Source organism: Neopelma chrysocephalum, unplaced genomic scaffold (genome assembly GCF_003984885.1).
Source record: "Neopelma chrysocephalum unplaced genomic scaffold, ASM398488v2 Primary Assembly neopelma1_291, whole genome shotgun sequence".
Classification (NCBI taxonomy): domain Eukaryota; kingdom Metazoa; phylum Chordata; class Aves; order Passeriformes; family Pipridae; genus Neopelma; species Neopelma chrysocephalum.
This window is the reverse complement of record NW_020897953.1, coordinates 47,097-54,795: the sequence shown is the minus strand read 5'-3', so window position 1 is coordinate 54,795 and position 7,699 is coordinate 47,097. Positions and strand designations below refer to the sequence as shown.

Below are 7,699 nucleotides of genomic sequence, written 5' to 3'. Positions count from 1 at the left end.
CCCCCCCCCCACTCACAGAAAGGCCAAGGGCATCTGGGGACACGTTTGGGACAGTCGAGGGGCTTTGGGGGGCACTGGGTGATTACTGGGGGATACTGGGACACACTGGGGGGAACCAGGGGGCACTGGGAGGCACTGGGGGGTTACTGAGGCATGCTGGGATGGCACGGGGAGTGATTAGAGGTGAACTGGCGCACACTGGCAGAGAACTGGGGAGTTACTGGGGGATTACCAGGACACATGGGGGGACACTGGGAGGTTACTGGGCCATACTGGGGGTTACTGGGTGCTCACTAGAGGATCACTGGGCCATACTTGGGCGCAGTGGGAGGTCACTGGGACACACTGGGTGGTCACTGGGCCGTACTGAGGGTCACTGGGATATACTGGAGCGTAGCGTGCCATGTGGCACGCTGCCTTTATATAATAAAGAAATCATTTACGCTCCCTGTGAGATGGTGAACTAAGAGGCTTTATTCGAAACTCCCGCTCCCTTTTATATCCCATAACCATGTGATCCCTTTATCCAATGGGGGTTGTAAACCTCGGCGCATGCTCTCTGGGCGTCTCTGCCCAGGTACATCCCTTTGTACCTCAGACACGCCCCTACATCACCCCCCTTTTTATTTTTTAAGAGGATCACAAAAACAGTGCAAAACAACAGTACAAACAATCAGAACAGTACATTATAAACTACCAAGGCTTGGAATGACCCAGCATACTGCTTGCCTTGGCCTCTTATAGTCCTACTGTGAACCTTTTAAAACTCTCTTATATTCCTATAGGGTAGTGCAACTTGGAGAAATAACTTTATTAATCTATAGGCCCTGACCTAACCGTGCAAACTTATAACCTTTATTAACTTGAGGGTTTTAAATAACTGGGGAGTACAACTTTATTAAGAAACAGGCTAAGCTTAGCAAAACTAAATTCTCTTAAATGACCCTGTGGCGGAGGTATTGTTATTTGTGAGGTGTTTAGTGTTTCAATATTTGTCCAGTCATACAACACTCTTGTCCGTTCACTCTCTCAATCGCTTGATGGCCATCACATCACGCATCATACACACATTCATGGGTTTTTATAAACTGCCTTTTGCCACACTGGTCATCCTTAAAGTAAACCTTAGACATAAACATAACTTTCTTACAACTTCCGCGTCACTCTGGTTCTTGCTGATGTGATTTTATCCTTTGTGGGGTGTAACAGACCTGGAAGGGGTTCATTTTAACTCCTTTCTTTCAGGCTCCCCAGAATGGCCTCTCTCCCAAATCCGAGATTTAGCGGTTCCGTCCACTGCCCAGATATCAAATCCCTTACCATGACCGATGTTTTGGGAGAGGCACACTAGCCTGGGGTTTGTGTTGCCTTTCATACTTACATGTTTCCAGCATTGTCACAATTTGAAAATTAATACAAACATGGCTTTTCACAGATATTCTTTTAGCTATACAGATTCTCTCTCCCCTTTTTTTTGTTTAGTTGACACTGTTTTGATGTGTTGTGTGCTCTTTGTATAATTACCTGTCTAATGAGTGAGTGTGGAATACTTGTGACATGAGAATTTTCCTATTTGATAGGAAATGTAGCTGTTTTACTGTGAATATTATGGACCAAGAGTTGCTGGGCAACTAAGTCAGAGTGTTTCACACTCTTGGCCTTTTCTGTAGTGGATGTTGTGGAGATTACGTGATGTGGGTATATACCTACTGTTACATGTACATATTTTAATATGTCCAATTCAGAGAAGTGCGTGGATCTGTTTGTTCAATCTCATTTGCAATTAACCATGTGGGGTTAACGCGTTCTGAGATGGCATTGTTGTGATTTTTTGACAGTTTGGGCATGACGTGATGAAGTCTTGAGCTGATTGAATGTTATTTGAATTGTCTGTTTAAGGAACTTGCGTTCTGATGGAAAAATTAATTAGACAATTTCGCTTGCTTCAAGACCTTAGATATGATGTTAAACGTTGTTATTTTGTCAGTCTCTTAATTTTTTGTCAGTTGTTGGCCCTTACCTGTCATTGCATTACCTTGTGTGCATTGCATGAAAATCCAAACCTCATATGATTCACAAGAAACCAAATAGAACGCATTTCAATTAACAGGTAAAAACTAACGATATCTCAAATAAACAAACCTTCAAGATGAGGTATCAACTTGCAATATAACAGAAATCAGTTATAACATTAAAAGATTGCTTATTAAACTTTTCCGAGGCAATATGGACGGCAGTCAGTTCCAGAACCTGCACAGCTTTGGTTTGTGGTCTGCATCTGTCTTTCCCTTGTTTTGTAGCAGGATTTTACCTGAGTTATTACAGCCTTTTATGCTGTTCCCAGATGCAGGTGTGAAGGCCCTGAAGCCTTTCACTGATCCGTGTTTGCATCTGGTCGTGGCTTTTGAAGGTAGATTAGTGATCTCTGCCCACAACCTGTGTTTTGAGAGATGCATGAAAGTTTTACCATGAAAGCTTGTTAAGGCAGCTTGGAACCCTGCGTCCTCAGCTGGCATCCTATCCAAATTGTCCTTCGTGGCTGGCATGTAGATGATGGCAGTGGCAGGGTCCTCTCCTTCCAGTTCCTGCAGTCGTACTCTGCCTTTAATGACAAGCTTTGCATACATCTCATTAACAGTCCACACAGTGTTAGATGGTACATGGGGCAAAATTAACCACTTTAGAAGTTGCAGTGGGTCTTTTTCAGTCTGATCCCACAGTGACAAGGCTGCTAATAGTTGATACCTGCTGGGAATGAAGGCTAGACAGATTTGCAGTTCAGGATTTCTCCTTCTGCCTATCCCTCTCTCTATTGCCTTGGTACGAATGCCTAACACCCTTTTGGCTTCTGGTATCAGTAACCTGTTAGACATTAGACTGGAGTCTCCCTTTGGCAGCTGAAGCAGAGGGTGTAGCTCCTCTGGAGTTATGTGTAAAATGGCCCTCAACCATTTAACAGCCCCTTGATGCTTCCGCAATTCGCGTAAATATAAAGTGTTTTTTACCTCGAGCTGCAGCAGCTGTGGAGAATCTTTTTGCTGCACGAATTCCTGTCCAAGGAAAGTCCAGGGTAGTGGTTGCTGGATTTTCTTGGCTGCAAGCTGTAACCCTGCATCTTGGACAGTTCTGATTAGAGCAGTAAGAGTAAATGACAGTTCATTTCCTGTGGCCGTGCTCATTGGTATGCTACCTGTATAAGGATGTATCGTGGTTGTTTGATACCTTGCCGGGCTATTTTGCATCCCCTGAGGAAAGACAACCCAGCAATAGCCTTGCATGGGTCGTGCATTTTTCAAGGCCATGATGGGAAAGGCAAGCCTTGGCACATCCTCAGGGTGTAGGAAGGTGGTAGAGAAACAAATCTTTGAATCAGTTACCAATAGTGGTCAACTCGTTAGGAGTACATTGGGTGAAGGCAGTCCATGCTGCGGTGCTTCTACATGCTTTATGACTGCACTTACTGCTTTTGAGTTTGGCAGCATTCTCCACCTGTCACCTTTCTTGGGGGTGCAGAATATAGGGGCATTGTCTGGACTGCTTGTTGCCACTTTGGGGCTTGCTTCAAGCTGCTTCCTCTCTGGCACATGAAAGCCGGTGGTACAGAGGGCAACAAGTAACACAGCAACAAGCAGTGCGGTGCTTACAGCAAGGCATCTGTTTCGCCCTCGGCACCCTGGGTATAACTCAGCCCATTCCTTGCCATTAGAGTATTTTTGGGGCATTGCTGCAAAGGGTCTCCAGGTATAATCTCCTTTAAAGTGGTCAGTGCTACTGCACCTGACACCACTTGCTCTAAGTCTGGCCTCCTCTCGTATTCCTAGCTGGGATCCTAGGACCGCAGCTAGAGAGACAGACCGGTGCTCCTCAGAGCCAAATCTTTGGTAAGGTTGAACCAGCTCAGCAGTGCCGTGGTCAACCCCTCCAGGAAAGGTTTGCAAAGCTTTTTCACAGCTTGTGTTCACCTTTTCAGAAGCCAACTGCTTATACAGCATCTCTCTGGCTTCATTGTATTCAATTTGCTTGTCTAAAGCAGTCCGCAGCCAATTTAAATATTGTGGGTTTGGCTCAGCACAACTTTGTAACACTTTTGTGCTGGGCAGATTGCTGTTTTGGTCTGTGATGAGAAGCCTTCTCATGGCTCTCAGTGCCTGTTTGATTATCACTTTGTATTTTTCTCGGGGGTGATTTAATTGGGCACCTGCTGTGCTGTGTCTTCCTTCTCCAGTTAATGGATTTATTGTTATGTCGGTTGGGGTGTTTGCTGTGTGTTTGGCACAATTCTCCCGAAAGTCAGATAAGCAGTGCACACGTTCTGTGTCATGTGGGGTGGAAAAATGGATGGAATTCAATGCCTCCGAATACCCGCAGGCATTATTTAAGAATATGCCACCATCTCTTACCAAATGCCTCAGCCTTTGAGCAGTTCCATGCAGGAGCTCAGACTGAGGGGTGTGGCTTTGGCTAAATTCATTTGAGTATGCCCAATTACCCTTCAGGCTACTGAGTCGAATTGCCTTATCCCTGTTTTGTTTCCACCTGTTATCTGATTTTCCCCCGTTTGCCTTTTCGCTCCTTCCCGACGGAACTATTGCTAGTTCCTCTCCCTTCCCCCCCCATTCCCCCCCCCCGCAGCTGCAGTAACCTCGGTTCCCGGTGAGGGGGTGTGGGCGGGTGTCGGAGGCGGCGAGGGGGCGGAGCCACCTCCCCCCTCGCGCCTATGGGTGGGGCTTGGCGGCGCAGGGGCCGGAAGAGACAAGTGAGTTCCCGGGCTATTTGATGGGCAAGATGGCAGCGCCCAGGGGATTACACGTGGCTGATCATTTGCAGGGACGGGGGGTAAGTACACTGGATTACTAACCCCATCTCTGTAACGGGGTTCTCTGCAAAGGTCCCATGGGCTGGGATTTTGCATCAGAGGTCCCGTTTCCTCCCAGCTGTTCGTGTTCCCTTGGTTCTCGGGTCCCGATAGTGAGTTCAGATTACAAACGGCTGTTTCCCCCCCCTGCTGCATGCCTATGGGCTGTGCTGTTGCTAGCAGTGTAGCGAGGAGAGGGGTGTGTGGGTTACTTGTTTCGTTTGTTGGTGGCTGTGGCTTAGAATGTGTCCCAATTTTCTTATGTGTATCTTTTCGACGGCTAGCAACTGTGTCTTAAAAGTGTTTCAATGTGTTGCGAGGTTTCCATGGAGGCAGGGCTCCTCTGTTACCTTAATCCGGTGGCTGTGGCACATGTTTCTTTGTTCGGCTGCAGTTAGTTTCGATTTTGGATCGGCTGCTTCTCCGCCGCTTTTTTTCTCTCCCGGCGTCTCCGTGGGGGTCTGCTCGGGTCCTGGGGCTCCGACGCGGCTGCTAACGGCGGCGGTGGGGCTCGGCGGTGGCGCGCGGCGTGCTCGATCTGTGGCGGCTGTGGCGGCGGTTGTGGCGGCGGCGCGGGCTCGGGACTCGGTGCAGGGCGCAGCGGCGACGGCACTCCTTCTCAGCGCAGCTGCGGCGGCGGGTGCGGGGCACGGCGAAAAAGTGACAAAAGGCGACAGCAGGTTCCTTCTGGGTCTGCGGCAGCTCTCGGGGCTTTTTCCTCGATGTGGAGGGTTGGCGCAGTCCTTACAGACGGCCGGGGGTTGGTGGGGAGCGGCTCCGGGGGTCCAGCGGTCCGCTAGGCGACGTGGGGGGGTCTAATTGCTGGGGCGCATTCGGTGCGCTTCTACCGGTCCGGCGCAGCTCCTGGGTGGGGCGCGGGGTCGGTGGAAACGGCAGGCGAATGCGTGCGGGCGGCAGGCAGTACAGAGCTGCGGCACTTTCCGCTAGGCGGAAAGATGCGCTGGTGCAGGGTTCGCGGGATCTGGCGGTGGGACTGGGGGTGCTAGGCGGCTGCGGCGCCGGTTCCGCGCCGTAGTTTAGCTCCCGGCAGTTTCAGCGTGCTTCGCTGCTCGGGTTATCGGAACTGCGGGATCGCTGCCTCCCAGGGAGCAGTTCTAGCTGTGATGTTATGTGCTAGCTTTGCTTCTCAGCCTCACTCACCGCTCGGTGGATGTTGGACCTGCTCCACTCTCTCCGGTTGCCCGCTCCGATCTGTCGGCGTGTTCTTCTTTCTTCCTGTTTCTTCTATGCACTTTTCCCTATAATTTTTTGAGCTTACTAAACTTCCTTCCTTGGTCTCCCCCAAGGCAACGTTTACAGACGTCTAGGTTTTTTCGGGTAAAACGTTCCCGTCTCCTAGAATCGAGACGATACCTGGAACGTACCGCTCTATTACCTGATTCAGGGTGTATAGTGTCCCTAATTTAGAGTCTGGGCCCCACGGCTGGGCGCCATATGTAGCGTGCCACGTGGCACGCTGCCTTTATATAATAAAGAAATCATTTACGCTCCCTGTGAGATGGTGAACAAAGAGGCTTTATTCGAAACTCCCGCTCCCTTTTATATCCCATAACCATGTGATCCCTTTATCCAATGGGGGTTGTAAACCTCGGCGCATGCTCTCTGGGCGTCTCTGCCCAGGTACATCCCTTTGTACCTCAGACACGCCCCTACACTGGAGTCTAGGGATCCCCTTACCCAGATGGAGTATATCTCCCTCCTCCGGATTTTGGGGGCATCCCTAGGACCCCTCCCCTGGGGGCTGGGGGACCCCCTGAACCCCACTGCTGAGCTTTAGGGGACGCCTCAAAATCCCCTCAAAAAACCCTGAAATCCCCCCCTCGACCCGTCGAAACCTCCTCAAGGTCCCCTCAAATCCCCTCAGAGACCTCATTCCTCCACAGCACCCCCTAAACCCTCTCAGTGTCCCGCAAAACCCACCTGGGACCCCCCAAGCTTATTCAAGGCCCCCCCAATCTCCCTCAGGGACCCTCAAAACCACCTGGGACCCATTAAATCCCCTAGAGACCCCAAAACTGTCGAAAAGGTCCCCGCAAAGCCCCCCAGGACTCCCAGACCTCCTCACAGACCCCCAAAGCCCACCTGGGACACCCCAAATCTCCTCACAAACTAAAACTCCACTCGGACACCCCCAAACCCCTTCAGGGACCTTCAACCTCCCCTCTGAGTCCCCTCAGGACACCGAACCCCCTCAGGGACCTCTCAAAACGTCCCCGAGAACCCCCAAACCTCCGCGCTAAAGCCTTCGGAGCATTCCAGCCTTTCCACCCACAGCCGCGCTCCTCGCAGCCCCCGAGGGGATCCCCAGAGTGTCGCTCTCGCTACAGTCCCCGCCAGATCTTACAGCGAACTGAAGGCCGCGGCGCCATCACCGATTCCCAGCAGCCAACGCGGCGCTCTGCGCGCGCACCGCTTTTTGGAGAACACCACCGCAGCCAAGCCGCTCGGTTCGGGGGCTGCTGCAGGCACTGCGCAGGGCGCCGCACCGGTCCAGGGGCCTCGCGCTGGCGGGAAACTTCCGCGCCGCGCGCACAGGACTCCGCGCCTGGTCGGAAGCCCTGCACACGCTGTGCGGGACCCCGCTCGGTTCGGGGGCTGCTGCAGGCACTGCGCAGGGCGCCGAGCCGGCCCGGGGGCCTCGCGCTGGCGGGAAACTTCCGCGCCGCGTGCGCTCTGCGCGCGCGGTTTTGGACCCGAGGCGAGGCCGCGGCAGGAGAAAGGAGAGAGAGGGGGAGCCTTGCCGGCGAGTACTGCACCCCCGTGGAAGATGAGAGCGCAGCTTCGGAGCACAGAGAGATTTACCATTCCAGGTTTCGGGGGGGG

General features: G+C 51.8%; 1 protein-coding gene across 1 annotated transcript in view; it reads right to left on the bottom strand.

Annotated features, from left to right (window-relative positions):
* The window catches only part of LOC113978120 (zinc finger protein OZF-like), a 49,574-nt gene that overhangs the window by 3,809 nt on the left and 38,066 nt on the right, over positions 1 to 7,699 (bottom strand). The gene's annotated exons all lie outside the window — the stretch shown is intronic.